We start from the raw sequence: 17,828 nt of genomic DNA on the forward strand, positions 1-17,828 counted from the left end.
TTTTTTGTAGACAAGGTCTCTCTCTCTCATGTAGCCTAGGTTGGTCTTAAACTCCAGATGCTCCGCTCTCCAAGAACCTTTTTTAATTTGCAGGAGATTTTTTGTTTTTGTTTTTCTCCTCAAGACAGGGTTTCTCTGTGGAGCCCAGGCTGTCCTGGAACTCACTCTGTAGACCAGGCTGGCCTCAAATTCAGAAATCTGCCTGCCCCTGCCTCCCAAGTGCTGGGATTAAAGGAGTGTGCCACCACTGCCCGGCGAGGGAGTTTTATACTGTTGGTAATTATTCTCTTTTTTTCCTTCCTCAGATGTTTTAGTATTCAGGTGAAAAGCCAGCTTCTCAATCCTGACTGGACTCCAAACTGTATTCATATGCTGTTGGGTGGGAGGGAGAGGTGAGCCCTGTCACAAAATTTAGAATCACTATTCAAATCTAACCACATTAAAGAGATGAAGCATTCCTCAGCCTAGAGGCCGTCAGACCACCACTGCAATGATTGAAGCATGGCTAATGATTTGTCTTTGGAAACACTGGGTAAATGTTGCAGCAGAAGGAGCAGAAAGGATAGGAGACCTGGTGCACAGATGCCATTTTTGCCTGAAAGACAAAACAACTGTACATGGTCTTTGATTGGGAGCCACTGTGCCTTAACAGGGCAAGGTTTCTGCAAGGATTTCTTCCCTTTTTTCCCCCTCCTCAGCAGGAGTAGGCTGTGGGTCTATGTATGTGTATTTAACAGAAAAGAAGTGATATTTTCCTTGTGTTAGATGATTGTTTAGCAAGTGAACATCCCTTTGGAATTTGAAGGTGAAAAACAGTGTACAGAGTTTTGAATGCATTATCACAAGATGTTTTGCTTTTATTTGTGTGAAGCTTGTTTGGTTGTTGGCTTTTGTTTTGTTTGAGTTTTTATGGAAAACATCTGATCTGATATGAGAGCTTCAGAAATACTGGATGGCTCAGTTTCTCATGCGTTGAAACAGGCAACAGAGAGTAAATGAATCATAATTGTTATCAACCTTGTATTGTGGTTTAAGATACTTAGGAGTTAAAATGTAGGTCGGTGATGGGGGGTTTACCTAGAATGTTCTATGTCAGTCCTGAGTTTGAACCCCAGCACAACAAAAATAAAACTAAAAACAGTAAATGATAAAATGTGCAGGGTCCATGGAAGTCCAAACAGGTTTTAAGAGATTTCAAAGCCAGGTGGTGGTGGCCTTTAATCCCAGCACTTGGGAGGCAGAGGCAGGTGGATTTCTGAGTTCGAGGCCAGCCTGGTCTACAGAGTGAGTTCCAGGACAGCCAGGGCTACTCAGAGAAACCCTGTCTCGAAAAAAGAAAAAGAGAGAGAGAGATTTCAAAGGAGCAGAAAGATGCATATAAATTGGGTCTATTAACCAGAAAGTGGATGAGAAAACTGACATTCTACCAGCCAAGATTCACAGGTCCTTGTGGGCAACTCCAGAAGTGGGTGAGAAGCTGAGGCTGAGCATAGGGTAAGGGCTGACGAGTGAGCACAGGGGCCTGGAGAGGAGGCCCTCATCACCCGAAGCCACAGACACACTGGCTTGCAGGGACCAGGGCACAGCTGTCCACAAGTCCATCCATCGACTGAGAGGTTCCCTGGCCACAGGAGTCCAGGGGAGAAGCAAGCATAGGGGAAGGGACTCTGGGGCAGAAGGGTCAGAAGAGGACAAGTTAAGGTGCATGGGCAGAAGGGTCAGAAGAGGACAAGTTAAGGTGCACGGGCAGAAGGGTCAGAAGAGGACAAGTTAAGGTACATGGGCAGAAGGGTCAGAACAGGACAAGTTAAGGTGCATGGGCAGAAGGCAGAGAACTTTTCAGGGTGTCTGAGATGAAAAATTGAAATTAATAAAACATACCTAAACTCTTTTGAAAACAAATTCCTCAGTGTAAAATCTAATGAAAATGTCAGAAATTTGCTTTATTATTTGTATTATTTTAAGTGGTTATACACATAGTTTATTTTAAATCGTCATACACATAGTTTTTTTTTTATTTGATTTCTTAGGGATAAGGGTGATTACTGGAAATGTATTTTCTTTGTCATGGGTATTTCTAAAAACTAAAATGAGTGGGGTTTGCATATGAACGATTCCTGTAAGTTGATGTGCTAGAATCTGGATAGTATAAATCTTAATAAAAATACTTTTTAAAAATCATATTTGAATCAAAGCCAGCCTGGTCTACAGAGTGAGTTGCAGGCCAGTTAGGGCTACAGAGTGAGACTGTGTTTCAAGAAAGAAAACAAAAATTACATTTGAAGTCATGTATTTGAAACGTTCTCTGGATTTATCAGCAGCCGGGGACACAAGCTGGAGACACAGCCCCACACTGAAACCTGAAGCATTTTTTTCAAACAAATTTTTTTCAAGTCAAATTCTTTTCAGGGGAAGCTGGGTTTCTTGGTTTTGCTGCAGAAAATAACTCAGGATACGTAATAGGAACCAGGGTTTGAGTTTAGTAAGATTTTTTTTTATGTTCATTTTTACTGTATATGTATGTTTTGTCTTCATGTATTTATGTGTATTACATGCATGGCTGCCGGCCTTGGGGATCAGAAGAGGGCATTGGATCCCCTGGAACTGAAGTTACAAAGGTTTGTGAGTCACCATATGGATGCTGGGAACTAAACCTGAGCCTTCTAAGAGCAGCTCTTAACCACTAAGCAGCTGTTCTAGCCCCTACCTTTTACTCTTTGGGCCATCAAAAAAACTCATCCCAAATGCCTACTTGTCTGTGACGTCTTGTTGAGATCAGAGTTCCCCTTAGGGATGTTGGATCCCCTTAGAGATCACAATGTTGGAGAAAGAAAAGCACTGAGTCAGTGAGATGATGGTTCAGTGGATAAAAGCAACTGCTGCCAAGCCTGAAGTACTAAGTTCTATCCCCGGGTCCCCCGCGAAATAGAGAACCAACCTATACAAACTTTCCTCTGAGCTCAACATGTACCCTGGCATGCGCCATGCAAGCACACACACACAACACAAATGAATACATTTTTAAGTACCTAATTTCTGCTACTGTTTCATTTTGATTTTTTTTTTTTTAAATTAGGGTCTTACTATGTATCCCTTGCTGTCCCTCCTGTAACTCACCTTGTGGATCAGGCTGCTGGGACTTAGAGATCCACTGGTCTCTACTTCCCAAGTGCTAGGATTAAAGTCATGTGCCACCACAATGTGTACACTTGCTTTTGCTGGTTCCCTTTTCGCTGTTTCAGCAGTTTCGCTCTTTCCTACCATTGGCAGCAGCTAGACGCCTATGCTAGTAAGAAACTGAAATCCTTTTGGGAGAGGAGGCTGACTTTTTGGGTTGTTTTGTTTTGTTTTTGTTTTTTTTCCTGTTTTGTTTGTTTGTTTGTTTTTGTTTGGGGTTTTGTTTTGTTTTGTTTTGTTTTTTCGAGACAGGGTTTCTCTATGTAGCCTTGGCTGTCCTGGAACTCACTCTGTAGACCAGGCTGGCCTCGAACTCAGAGATCTGCCTGCCTCTGTCTTCCAAGTACTGGGATTAAAGGCATGCGCCAGCACTGCCAGGCTGGAAGTTGACTTTTTGAAACAAGTTTTGCTATGTAGCTCAGGCTGGCTTAGAACTTGTGACGCTCCTCTATCAGCCTTCTGAGTACTGAGGTTGAACTTTTGGGAGGGGTCAGGGACAGTCTCTCAAGAAGCCCAGGCTAGCCTTGAACTTGTTCTGCAGCTGAGAATATAGACTTGTGATCTTCCTGCCTCCACCTCCTGAGTGAGTGCTGGTATTACAAACATGAACTCTCAGGTTCTATGGGATGCTAAGGATTGAACCCGTGGTCTATTGCATCCTAGGGAAGAACTCTTCCTACTGACCCACCTCTGTAGCCCGGCACTGTAGCTCTCAACACTGTAGCTCTCATCTTGGGCTCTATGGATCTTCCTATTTCTTTGCTCCCTCCCTCCCCGCCCCGACCAGGGAGCATGGGAGACATTTGCACTCTTGTCTTTCAGGTTTTCTTTGACAAAAGAAAACAGCCTGCTCCCAGCTCCATTCCAGGAGAGCAAAAATTAATACTTGATCCATCTTACATAATTGGGTAAATAGTAGAAAAGATAGATTTCCAGTTAAGGCACCAAAAACTCAAAAAATACTTGGCAGAAATATCTGGAGACAGAAAATGAAGTTCTCCTCATACCTGGAACCCAGAAGGTCAAGTCAGATTCTGAGTACAAGGCACTAGTTCCCCTCCCTTGCAGGGACATCACACCACAGCTCCTCCGTTCTCTGTCACTCCATCTTTGGTTGTCAGTTTCTTTTGTTTGTTTGTTTGTTTGTTTGTTTTTGAGACAGGGTTTCTCTGTAGAGCCTTGGCTGTCCTGGAACTCTGTAGACCAGGCTGGTCTCCAACTCAGAAATCCACCTGCCTCTGCCTCCCAAGTGCTGGGATTAAAGGCATGCACCACCACCGCCTGGCTGATGTCAGTTTCTAGTTAGCTGGCCTTGTTCCAAAGCATTCTGCACAAAGCCACCTGGGTAGCCTTTCTCACCTGGAGCCACCCATCTATTGCCCCTAGGTAAGAGAATCTGCAGGAGAGTGACTTTGTCCAGAGGAGCTGCCGGTCATCTGTGCAGTAGTCACCGACATAGATGGTGATGACTGCCCCAAAGTGAGTCCTTTCCTCTGAAGAGGAGACAAGTGAATTTACCCATGCTCCACCCACATGCTCCAGTTGGGCTGTTTCCAAAGGGATAGAATAAGCTCAGCCAGAGACTTTCTGCTGGGAGTTTGGCTCTTGAGCAAGGTACACAAGGCTAAAGGGCATCGGTTCCAAGGAGACGTCATAGAGCTCTGGCTGCTGAGCCCCTTGCTGCTGCCAGGCTCCTGCGCAATCTCGTGGCTTCTTCTTCGCCAGGCATCCTGTGGCCTGCATTCACCCCGCACAGCTACCTGTTGTCGCCAATGACCATGTGCTCAGTAACCTAAACCTTCATCCTTCCACAGCCCTAGAGGCTGGAAGGGCTGAGCCCACACTGTCAGCCGGGGCCATGGGTTCCCAGGGAGCGTGTCCAGCCTCTTGAATGGCTCCTAGTGCTCTTGGCATTCCTTTCTTGAGGTTGCATCACCACTCTCTGTCCCCGTCCCTATATAAATGGCCTTCCTAGTGTGTCTGTGTGCTTCGTTCCCGGTTTCTCATAAAAATGGCAGTCACTGGACTTAAGGCCTACCCTTGTCTGGTAAGACCTCATCTTGACTGTCTGTAAAGACCTGATTTCTAAAGAAGGTCACATTCTAAGGTTCCAGGAAGTGGGGGAGGGGGCGTGGTGGGGATGGGGGGAGCCTGCTCTACACACTGTATAAACCCTGCTGAGGCTAACCAATACAGAGACAATCTTAGGTGAAGTGAGTCTCTTCTTTTGGCCCCATGGCAGTTGGTTCTTGCGTGTGAACTTCCCCCATGTTCCTGCTGATGCAGGGACTGTGTGTGTATTCATACTTCACCAGCATGAGAATTCCACCATGTTTGATTAAGGAAGGCCAACTGAGCAGGGCAGTGGTGGCGCACACCTTTAATCCCAGCACTTGGGAGGCAGGGGCACTCGAATTTCTGAGTTTGAGGCCAGCCTGGTCTACAGAGTGAGTTCCAGGACAGCCAGGGCTATACGGAGAAACCCTGTCTCAAAAAAAAAAAAAAAAAAAAAAAAAAAAAAGAAAGAAGAAAAAAAAAAAGAAGAAGAGAAAGAAAGGGGGTTGGGGAGGAAAAGTGAAGGTCTTGGACCAGGGGTTCTCAACCTTTGATCAACCTCTATCTTCAAAAATATTTACATTACAATTCATAGCCGTAGCGAAATGGCTTTATGGTTGTGGGTCCCCACAATGAGAGGAACTGTATTACAGGGCCCAGCATTGGGAAGGGTGAGACCCACTGTCCTTGCGCATGTCCCTGTTACGTCATCTTCACCCCGGGAAAAGCAGGAGCAGACCTTCCTAAGGAGTCACCAGAACATTCCCTGAAGACACTTAAATCTGCTTTTTTTGTTTGTTGTTTTTGTTTTTTGTCTTTTTTTTTCCTGCAGTTGAGGACTGAACCCAGGGCCTTGTGCTTGCTAGGCCAATGCTCTACCACTAAATTCCCAACCCCTAAATCTGTTTTTAAACGTGTTCAACGTTGCTCTCCCTAGGCCTCTCACTCTGAAGCCACAAAGCCCCATTGTTCCTCATGTAACAGAGTACTCTAAGTTCTTCATGGAAATTACAGGTTAAGTTGCTTTGAATGTATATGCTGAATTGTCATACTGTAGCCCATATGGGAGCAACTGTGTATATTAAAGAGGGAATTATGAGGCAGTGGTGGCCATGCCTGCCTTTAATCTCAGCACTCAAGAGGCAGAGGTAGGTAGATCTCTGTGAGTTCGAGGTCAGCCTGGTCTACAGAGTTCCAGGACAGCCAGGGATACTCAGAGAAACCTTGTGTACTGGCTGGTTTTGTGTGTCATCTTGACACAGGCTGGAGTTATCAGAGAAGGGAGCTTCAGTTGGGGAAGTGCTTCCATGAGATCCAGCTTTGAGGCATTTTCTCAATTAGTGATCAAGGGGGTAGGGCCCCTTGTGGGTGGTGCCATCGCTGGGCTGGAAGTCTTGGGTTCTATAAGAGAGCAGACTGAGCAAGCCAGGGGAGGCAAGCCAGTAAGAAATATCCCTCCATGGCCTGTGTATCAGCTTCTGCTTTCTGACCTGCTTGAGTTCCAGTCCTGACTTCCTTTGGTGATAAACAGCAATATGGAAGTAAGCTGAATAAACCCTTTCCTCCCCAACTTGCTTCTTGGTCATGATGTTTGTACAGGAATAGAAACCCTGACTAAGACAAATTGGTACCAGCATAGTGGGGTATTCCTGTGACAACCTGACCATGTTTTGGGGAGGATTGTGGAAGGACTTTGGAACTTTGAACTAGAAGAGCAACTGGTTGTTAAGAACTCTGTGGATGTTCTGTAGGAGCTTGGAAGATAATGTTGAGAACAGTGCAGAAGATGGAGGCCTGGCTTGTGAAATTTCAGAGAGAAGATTAAAGACTCTTTTTAGGGCCATTGTTGTTTTGATTGTGAAGAGTCTGTGGTTTTGGTTAGCTGGTCTGAAGAATCAGCTGTGATTAAGAAGATACCAGAACTACTAAAGCGAAAACTTTGCATTACTGAGACTATTGATGCTGGTTAGCTGGAGCTAAGAAATTAGCGGTGATTAAGAAGAGACCAGCATCATTGAGGTGAAATCTTCTGGGAAGTGTTTTTTGAGAGCAAAGAGACTGTGTTCCAGAGCTAGCCAAGGTTGTACCTTGTGCCGCAGCAGGACTTGGTAATGTGTAAGAGTCACCCAGGTGGTACTGGTTTTGAAGGCAGCATGAAGGGGTCATGAAGAGCAGCTGAGGCTTGGCACAGTGAGAGGCCATAGAAGGCCATTGGTGAAGGTACAGCCGCAGTTGCAATTGGTGGCCCAGGATTGAAGGTGTCATGCAAAGGAGTTGAGGCTTGGCACCATGAAGACAGTCTATGAGAGGCTATTGGTAAAGCCTAGTTACAGCAGAAGACAGCAGTGTTTTGAAAATATAAGTACCATGCAGTGACCACCACGGACAGCAGCAGCAGTGGAGTACAGGCATCTAGAGCCTAGAAGACAAGATGTGTGCTACAGGGACTGGTGAGATGGTTCAGTGGGTAAGAGCACCAACTGCTCTTCTGAAGGTCATGAGTTCAAATCCCAGCAACCACACAGTGGCTCACAACCACCCAGAATGAAATCTGACACTCTCTTCTAGTGGTCTGAAGACAGGTACAGTGTACTCATTTATAATAATAAATAAATCTTTAAAAAAAAAATGTGTGCTACAAAGGGCAGAGCTGGAGAAGTGACCAAAGCCCTTAGAGGAGCCCAGAAGATCGTGAGTTGGATCCCAGACATTGGTTTTGCTTTTGATTGTGACTGTGCCCTGATATTTTTCCCTCTTGAAGAAAGAACATATTTTAGTGGAGCCCATAGTTAAGAGACTGTGAATTTTAAAAGATATCGGACATTTTAAATAGATTGAACTTTTAATATGTAAATTCTGTGGGACTTTAGATCTTGGGGATGAATAAGAAAGTAAGGGTTGAGGCTTAATAGTGATGTGTTTGTGTGTCAAGTTGACAAGGGGTCAATTGTACTGGCTGGTTTTGTGTGTCAACTTGACACAAGCTGGAGTTATCACAGAGAAGGGAGCTTCAGTTGGGGAAGTGCTTCTATGAGATCCAGTTTTGAGGCATTTTCTCAATTAGTGATCAAGGGTGGGGGAGGGCCCCTTGTGGGTGGTACCATCGCTGGGCTGGAAGTCTTGGGTTCTATAAGAGAGCAGGCTGAGCAAGCCAGTAAGTAGCATCCATCCCTCCATGGCCTCTGCATCAGCTCCTGCTTCCTGACCTGTTCGAGTTCCAGTCCTGACTTCCTCTGGTGATCAACAGCCATGTGGAAGTGTAAGCTGAATAAACCCTTTCCTCCCCAACTTGCTTCTTGGTCATGATGTTTGTACAGAAATAGAAACTCTGACTAAGACACCTTGTCTTGAAAGACAAAAACAAAAACAAACAAGCAAGCAAAAAGACAGAATGTGACTAGCATTCAGAATAATGGGCCCAGAAAACTAGTGGCAAATTTTGCTTTAGCACTACTTAGTCACCTGAGGCCGAAGCACCAGTGGCTGTTCAGGGCAAGACTTCCTGTGCAGTGTTTTAGGGTTTTTTTGTGGTACTGAATGTTAAACCCCGGACCTAGTACATGCTAGGTGAGCACTCTACCAACAGAGCTACATCCCTAGCCCCCCACAAAGTTTTAATACTGTGCTTTCTGAGTCAGACCCCAGGACTCAGCCAATAAAACCCCTTGCTACACCAGGGTAACCTGAATGGTTTCAAGAACCCACAGTGGAAAAAGAGAAGCAGCTCCTGAAAGTTGTCCTCTGACTTCCATAAGCATGTTGTGGCATGCTTGCACATGGGCTCACACAGGCATTTTATTTTTATCCAAAATGCTTATTGGGATGTTTTCTGCCTCCTTCCCAAGTCTTGCTTTTCCTTCTTAGGCTGCAGAAGGCACTGGAGCAGCCCCCCCCACAAGACTGACTACCTTTTGTAGGTAGGCTGGCGACCATGGGGACTTTATAGAACGTAGGCATTTCACACCCTAGGCATTTCACCTAGCAGGAAGCAGGGCCTTGTACCTGGCATTTCCCATGTTTCCTCTCCTCCCTTCTGGAGAGGGATAAAGGAGATCCTTTGCAAGAGGCAAGTTCTCATAAGGAGGTCACCACCAGCAGAAAGCCACAGTATATTATTATTATTATTATTATTATTATTATTATTATTATAAGTGGGACTCATACCAGGAGTGGTAGTGCAAGCCTGTACTCCCAGCACTCCGGAGGCTGAAGCAGAGGGTTACCGAGAGTTTGAGGCCTGCTTGGGCTACATAATGAGACTAGGTGTAAACTAACAGACCCTCAAATATTTCTGCTCTCTTTCAGATAAATTGGCATTAAATTTACTTCGTGGGAGTCCATGAGCTTCTTTTAGAACAGTAATGATCAACTACATTGTAGTTATTTCATTCAGAGACAGCTCTACACACAAAGTTGCATTAAAAAGAATGTGAAACTAAACCAGAAGAGGTTACTCCCTCTGTAGATGTGAGTGAGACCTATTGTGAGTCTCTGACTATTAGGCCAAGTGGCACAGTAATAAACTATGTAAGTAACAGTACTGTTACTGTTTTATGTTAGCTTTCTGTTACTGTAACAAATATCGAGTCAAGAAGAAAGGTTTATTTTGGTCCTAGATTATGAAGGTTTCTGTCTTGTTGTTTTGAGACAGGGTCTCACTATATACAGCTCTTACTGTCCTGGAACTCAGTATGTAGACCAAACTGGCTTCAAAATCACAGAGATATGCCTGCCTCTGTTTCCTGAGTGCTGGGATTAAAGTTGTGTTCTATTATACGTGGCTAATTGTGAATATTTCAGTCTATGGTTGGTAGAGACAGTGAGAAAGCAAAGAGTCATGGAATTCATTTATGGCCATTGGAGTTGGAAGTGGAGGGTAGGTTTCCTGAATTTCTAAGCCCCTCTCCAATTATTTCAACCTATTTAAAATTCTAAATAAGTATACATTTATTTAAAAGAGTAAATTGGGGCTGGTGAGATGGCTCAGCGGGTAAGAGCACACTGACTGCTCTTCCAAAGATCCTGAGTTCGGATCCCAGCAACCACATGGTGGCTCACAACCACCCATAATGAGATCTGACGCCCTCTTCTGGTGCGTCTGAAGACAACTACAGTGAATTACAGTGGAGCGAATGGGCAAGCAGGACTGGAGCAAGCAGAGGTCCTGAGTTCAATTCCCAGCAGCCATACTCATACACACAAAATAAATAAATAAATCTTTAAAAAATAAATAAATAAATAAATAAAAGAGTAAATTGATTGCATTAAGAGAGATGGCTTAGCAGTTAAGAGCACTTGCAGCTCTTACAGTGGGCCTTGGTTCAGTTCCCAGCACCCATGTGGAAGTGTATAACTATCTGTGACTCCTGTTCCAGTGAATCTGATGCCCTAAAAAAAAAAAAAAGAAGAAGTAAGCATAGTACACATAAATACATGCAGGTAAGCATATTCATTCATATAAAAATAAATCTTTTAAAAGAAGGTATTGTGTTCAAGTTATTAAGCAATGTTTGTCTTTTGTTTTTATCTGATGCCAAATCTTAATAATTATACTATAACTATTAGAATCCTTTATGGCAAGTAAAAAAAAAAGTGGTATTTAACACAATTTCATTTCAGTAAAACTTAAAACCCTGTCGTATTTCAAAGGTTTTTCATTATAAACATCTGTGGAGCTGGAGTGGGTGTGGCTGTTAGTAGAGTGCTCTTTTAGCATACACTAACTTCCGGGTTCAGTCCAAGCATGAAAGAAAACCAGATGTGGCAGTGCATGTTTCTAATCCCAGCGCTCAGGAAGTGGAGGACAAAGGACCAGGAGTTCAAAGTCACCCTTGGATATAAAACAAATTTAAGACCAGCCTGGTCTTCGCTAGACCTTGTCTTAAATTTTTTTTTTTTTTTTTTTTTTGTGGAACTGCTGAATATATTTCTAGTCATACATATGTGTACATTTATACACAAGTATGCATAGATAGACACGGTTAAAGTATTTAAACGAGGTTTATAAGGAGCTCTACAATCGCTACAAAGTCCATATCCATTTTCCAGATCACTGGGGAAAAAAAAACAATGTGTTCTTCTAAACAAGTTCTTGAAGCCATCAACACCAATTGCTACTTACTTTCGAAAAATAATCATTATGTATCCATTTCCACCAGCAAAGTAAAGCCTAGATATCAAGTTTACATGCTGTATTTAACACCTTTTATTTAAGTAGCTCAAAGCTTTTAATCTCAAAGTACTGCAGAGACTGGAACTACTGCAGAGAGCGGCTGGCAACCACTCTCCAAAACCAGCAGAAAGCATGGGCAGGAGCCCCAACCCCAGCACTTCCGCATTAGGGAGAGGACCAGCTCTGTTCAGGCACTGAGGGTCCTGAAGGCAAACAGCAAACTGACACCTGTCTATGCGCAGGAAGTGTCCAGGCCTCCAGTAAGAACAAGGAATCTGGAGCGCTTCTGTTCAGAAAGAATCGAGTATAGGTTTTTCATGAGAAAAAAAGAGAAAACAACAATGGAACCAGAAGACTTTGTTTCTTTGAAAACAATAACAAAACTGGTGAACTTTTAATAAACTAGAGATGCAAGGCAGTTGGTGGACTGTTCGGCTAGCGTGGACAAGGCCCTGAGCTCAGTCTTCAGCATCACATAAGACTGGGTCAGGTGTGGCTGGAGAGAGGGCTCCACCGGTAAGAGTGCATGCTGCTTTTCCAAAGGAACAAGAGCTGGCTCCCAACCTCATGTCAGGCTGCTAACAACCATCTGTAACTTAGCCCACTGGGGATCTGACACCCTCTCTGACCTGCCTATATACACACACACACCCCTATACCCAACTCCTGGGAAGCTAAGGTAGGTCACAACCAAAAAGTTCAAGGTCAAAGCAAGTTCAAGGGAAGTTTCAGATAGCCTGGGATACATGAGATACTGTCTCACAAAAATAAAAATAAATTTATTTAAATAAAAGGAAGAAAAGTACACAAATTATTGAAATCTGAACTGCCTACTAGTTAAATAACTTAAATAACAAATTCCTGAAAAGCTGTAAACTAAAATTGATTCAGAAATAGAAAGACGGGAACAGATCAAAAGCAAGTAAAAGAATCTGACTTGGTAATTAAAATCCACTCACAAAGGAAACTCCAGGCCTGGGCAGTCACTAGTCACTTTTATCAAATGTCATACTAATCCTGTCCAAAAACTGCTGTGGGGGATGCTAAGATGGCTCAGTGAGTACAGACAACTACTGTAGAGTCTATGAACCTCCCTGAGTTCCATTTCCAGGACCCACTTGGTGGAAGGAGAGAACCAATTCCTGAAGGGTTGTCCTCTTGACTACATGTATATGCTGTGTTATTCACATATTCACCCATAGTCATTTACAAGTATTTACACATACACAAAGTAAATAAATGTAATATTGTAAGTATTAACATTTTTTTATAAAGATTATGTCAAGAATAGTTAATGAAGTATTTTTGTTCATGAAATCTTTTTTCCCCCTGAGACAGAGTTTCTCTGTGTAACAGCCTTGCCTGCCTTGGAACTCACTTTCTACAAAGTGAGTTCCAGGCTGGCCTCAAACTCAGAGATTTGCCTGCCTCTGCCTCCCAAGCATTGGGATTAAAGGTGGGCGAAACCACCGGCCAGCTCATTTACGAAATCTTAATTTTAAGTAGGGGAGCCTATCAGACTCAGTAGCAATGAAGAAAAATTCAAACATAGTCATGTTATTGATAGACAGGAGACAGAAACTGGTCAGAGGCAGGGGTCCTGACACTGAATGGTTCCCTTCCTATCCATACTCAGAAGGGAGCTGTGGCTTCTTCTCTCCATCTAAAGGAACAACGTTCGAGGCCACATTTGAGGGTGTGGACCACAACTGCAGTCCAGACAGGTCTTCCTTCTAGTGAACAGCTTTAGAGTTGGATCTCTACATTTTTTTTCATAGTGAAAATGGACCATATCAAAACAAAACAGAAAAGATTGCTAGTGTAATGGCACTTGCCTTTAATCCCAGCTCTTGGGGAGTTAGAAGCAGGTGGATTTCTGTGAGTCTGAAAGCAGCTTGTCACTACTGAATAGTGAATTCTAGGTCAGCTAGAGCTACCTGGTGAGACCCTGTCACAAAAGAAAAGAGGAGGAGACAGAGGAATAAGGAAAAAGAAAATAGGCTACATATCTAACCCCAGTTTTAGCCCACCCCCTAAAGAGAATGCCATTCCCCTGATCAAAAGAATATAATCTACTTCTGGTTCTTAGGAGAGACATAACAAATCATTATGTCTTGCTTTAAGAGCTAATCTAGAGCTGAGTATGGTGACATACACCTTTAATCCCAGCACTACAGAGGTAGAGGCAGGCGAATCTCTGCATTTGAGACCACCCTGGTCTGTCTACAGAGTGAGTTCCAGTACAACCAGCACTACACAAAGAAACTCTGTCTCCAAAAAAAATGAAACAAGCAACCAAACAAACAAAAAAAGTGTTAATCCTGTCAATCACCTGAACTGTCCTTCTGGAGGTGGCCATACTGAGGAAGTGGAAGATACAATTCTCTTGCTGAGATGGTGCCTTTTCCTTTCCAGCAGCCCCACCTAAAGAGCCACTACTGTGGAGCTCTGAGTCACCCTGCTTTCCTGAGTTCCAAGTCAGAAATGTGTAACTGTTCTTTCTTTAAAGCACTGGCCAAAGCCTAAGCAGGCTTTCTCTGGCATTTTGAGTTTCTCATCACCTCTCTGAAACCACTCCCTTTTGCAATGTAGCCCTTTGCTGACCTGCAGCTGCTTGCCAGTCTCCATTGCTGAACGTGCTGGCCCCACTCAAAAAGGTATTTTCTCTCTCTCTCCTTCCTTCTCTCTCTCTCTCTCTCTCTCTCTCCTTCTCTCCCTCTCTCCCTCTCCCTCTCTCTCTCTCTCTCTCTCTTTCCCTCTTTCTCTGTCTCTCTCTCTGTCTCTCTCTCTCCTTCATCTTTCTCTTCCATAAGATAAGATACAGGCATGAATGTGGCTAATATTTTACCAGAAACTTCATTATTTTATGCAGGAGTAGACAAGGTTAAATGTTACTGATTTCTTTTTTTTTTTTACACTGTTGTTTTTGTAATTTGGAGCATCTGTGTGTGGACACACACTGGCCAGTGTGCATTCAGATGTTAGAAAACAACTGGTGCTCTCCTTCTGGCATGGAGGGAGGTCAGGTCAGCCTTGGTGGCAAGTGCTTTTACCAGACAAGCATCTCACTGCCCTAGGTATTTCTTTAACCATCTGTTTTCAAGCTTTCCTATGAGGAAACTAGCTCCACCTTAAATTTGTCACCTTCTTTCTCCCCACAATAAATTTTGGGGTTGTAATAAATGTACTGGTTTTAAAAATTCTGTGCCTGCCTACTATCCACTGAGGCAGTACTAAAATGTTTAAGAATCTGACATTGCTCTTGAAATTGTCAGTTTAGGAGAAAAAGTCCATTGCACACATTGCTTAAACATCAGAAAGTACAACTTTCAAAAGAAAAGGAATGTATTCACATTAGATGTAGCTATTAAGGAAGGTGCACAGGATGAGGGTGGGGTGAGAAAGTAGTGGCTAAATAAGCCTAACATAGTAAGAGAGGAAGACACAATGTGTCCTGCCTGACTGAAGGATGCAGTTGTTAGGAAGATTTTCTACCATAATATAGTTAATAAACAGTAACACCAGCCTACCACATCTACCCCCACAGATACTGCTGAAGTTATAAAACAGGCTGCTTGCAATATACTATTCCTAGTAAACTCAACACCCTCCCATCCAAGAATTACGCATCAGAATATGAGGTTGTTTTTTATAACAAGACATATTTGGATATGATTTAGTATATTTGGATATACTTTAGTATATTTGCATGTGTACATGTATGATAATATGCATATGGATGAATGTATGTACATGGATGACTGAACTTTCCTGGTTTTCTACCTTATTTCCTGGGATAAGATCTCTCTCTTTCTCTTGATAGGGGACAAGGTATTATTGTCTAACTGTGACTTGAAACTCACTATGTAGATCAGGCTGCCCTGGACCTCACAGACCACCACTGCCTGTCTCCTGGGTGCTGGGATTAAAAGCGTGCACCATGGACTGGAGAGATGGCTCAGCAGTTATGAGCACGGACTGTACTCGAAAAAAACAAAACAAAACAAAACAAAACAAAAAAACAACAAAAAGAAAGAAAAGAAAAGAAAAGAAAATCTCGAACCATGACTGGAGCTTGAATATGTGGCTTGTCGGGCTAGTGACCTTTTGGCACAGACCCTTCCGCCACTTCCCATGTGCTGGGACTACAGGTGGGCTGTATGAACACTTAAGCTTTTCTGTGGGTTTTTAAAATTAGAACTTGACTCCTCATACCACATGTGGTAAACGTTTTATACAGGGTCATCTCCCAAGCCGTGTCTTAAGGTCCTGACTCTTTACTGGATGTCATAGAGCCACCAATGGTATAAGAAGGTGGAAAGCGGTGTTCCTGTGGTCTTTCATGAAAACCAAGGAATTCAGACACTGATGAGAAGGACCTGAGCTACATTTAGAAAAGACCACCCTGGAAATGTAAAGAAAGACACAGTGCAACAAGGAAGCCCCATTTAGTTATGGGAACAGAAATCCAAATTTGGGCTTGGTGACTGATGTCCCTAATCCCGGCAACCTGGAAAGCTGATATAGGATTGCCAGGTCAAGGCCAGCCTGGGCTACATAGAAGACCCTGTCTCAAAAATACAAATGCAGGGTGTAAATCAGGACAGTACTTGGAAAGGAGATAGAATTGGGAAATGTTGCAAATGCAGAGGGAAGCTTCCCGAGTGATGGGTGGGCCTGGCTATCCTATCCCAGCTCCGCTATCCGTCTCGCTAGCTTAGCTCAGTGTTTCACCTGGCAGTTTATTATATTGGTGGAACCAGGCTGCTGGGTTCCAATCATTGGCAAGTTAACTGACCTACATGCCTTCTTTCCCCAACAAGACTAACAAGAGTGTCAAGGTCATAGGGCCGTTTCAAGGACTCAATGCAGTTAAGTGCTTAGGAGGATGTCGGCTACACACATACTACACAAACATGGCTTTTTAATTAGTGAAATACTGTACCCTTAACAAATCAGAAACAAACATAATGTGGGGGACAAGGTCGTTTATCATGCACAGTATGAAATGAGACTTCCAAGACAAATACCAGAGGACTCAGGGTGAGATGATAAAGGTAGGGGGACTTAGAGCCCTGGCTCCCATCATTCCCCACTATGCTCCACGGCCTTCCTAGGTCAGTCCTATTGGCCACCTGCAGTATACCTCCAAGAAGTCAGGCTCTTGCTGCTAGGCTGTCTTCCCACGGCTGCTCAGTCAGCGCTCTGACCTACCAACGTGAACGGAAAAGAATAGAGAGCCTAGATCCTTAGCCTTAGAAGCAGACCTGAAACTCCAAATACAGCACATGTTAAATCCCAGCGAGCAGAAGTGCCTTCCACGTATGAGTAAGGAAGATTAAAGGTCTGAGTACAGGGACAGTGGATGGCAGGAATAAAGACTGTATTTATTGAGAAACCCAAATGCCCAGAGCAAGCAAGGTTCTAAGGAGACGTGGAACACACTACATATTACGGAAGGGAGGAGGGTGAAGACTAAGTCTGGATTTTCCTACAACTTCAGGGAACACCTCTAAGATGTAATTTTCCATTCGAGTTGGTAAGTAAAGGCAGTGGTCAGAGCACTAGGAAGGCGATTAATAAAACTGGTTTCTTTTTTTTAATGTTTAAAAAAGATTTATTTTATGTGTGAGTACACACTGCAGCTGTACAGATAGTTGTGAGCCTTAATCTGGTTGTTGGGAATTGACTTTTAGTACCTCTGCTCGCTCCGGTCAGCCCCGCTCGCTCAGGCCCAAAGATTTTCTTCTTATTATAAATAAGTACACTGTAGCTGCCTTCAGACACACCAGAAGAGGGCTTCAGATCTCATTATGGGTGGTTGTGAGCCACCACGTGGTTGCTGGGACTTGAACTCAGGACCTTTGGAAGAGCAGTGGTCCTCTTACCGGATGAGCCATCTCACCAGCCCTATAACTGGTTTCTACCAGTAATGTATGGTTAAAAAAAGAGAAGTTGGGACAGGGAAAGGGATTTTTTAAGGACACAACTCGCGGTCAGGGGATAGCAGGTGAAAAGGGCACCAACCGGATGCTGGCGGTTTTTATCTGCTGTCCCCAGGGAATACACCAACGGAAGGTCCTTATCTCGGAGACTTTGCGATAAAGACGCCCTCTTGGGGCCTGCCCCAGGAGCCATTACAAACCCTGCGGGTGGGGTCGGGGGGCTCGCAATCTGCTTTTAACAAATTCCCAGTCTAGCCGCAGTCAGGGGGACAAGCGCCGCTTGCTAGGCGTCGGTACCGGGCCGGGGTCAGACTTGCCCTCAGCACACCGCATCGCAGGGCAGGGAGGCACCCTGGCAGAACCCTACGACCACCCCGGCGTCGGTGCACGCCGCTCAGCGCCCCCCAACCCCCGGGCTCCGGCTTCCGGAGGAAGGGTCTGGGCAGGGATGGGGCGGACTGGTCCAACTCGCGGCCGTC

The sequence above is a fragment of the Mastomys coucha genome, unplaced genomic scaffold (genome assembly GCF_008632895.1).
Source record: "Mastomys coucha isolate ucsf_1 unplaced genomic scaffold, UCSF_Mcou_1 pScaffold14, whole genome shotgun sequence".
Classification (NCBI taxonomy): domain Eukaryota; kingdom Metazoa; phylum Chordata; class Mammalia; order Rodentia; family Muridae; genus Mastomys; species Mastomys coucha.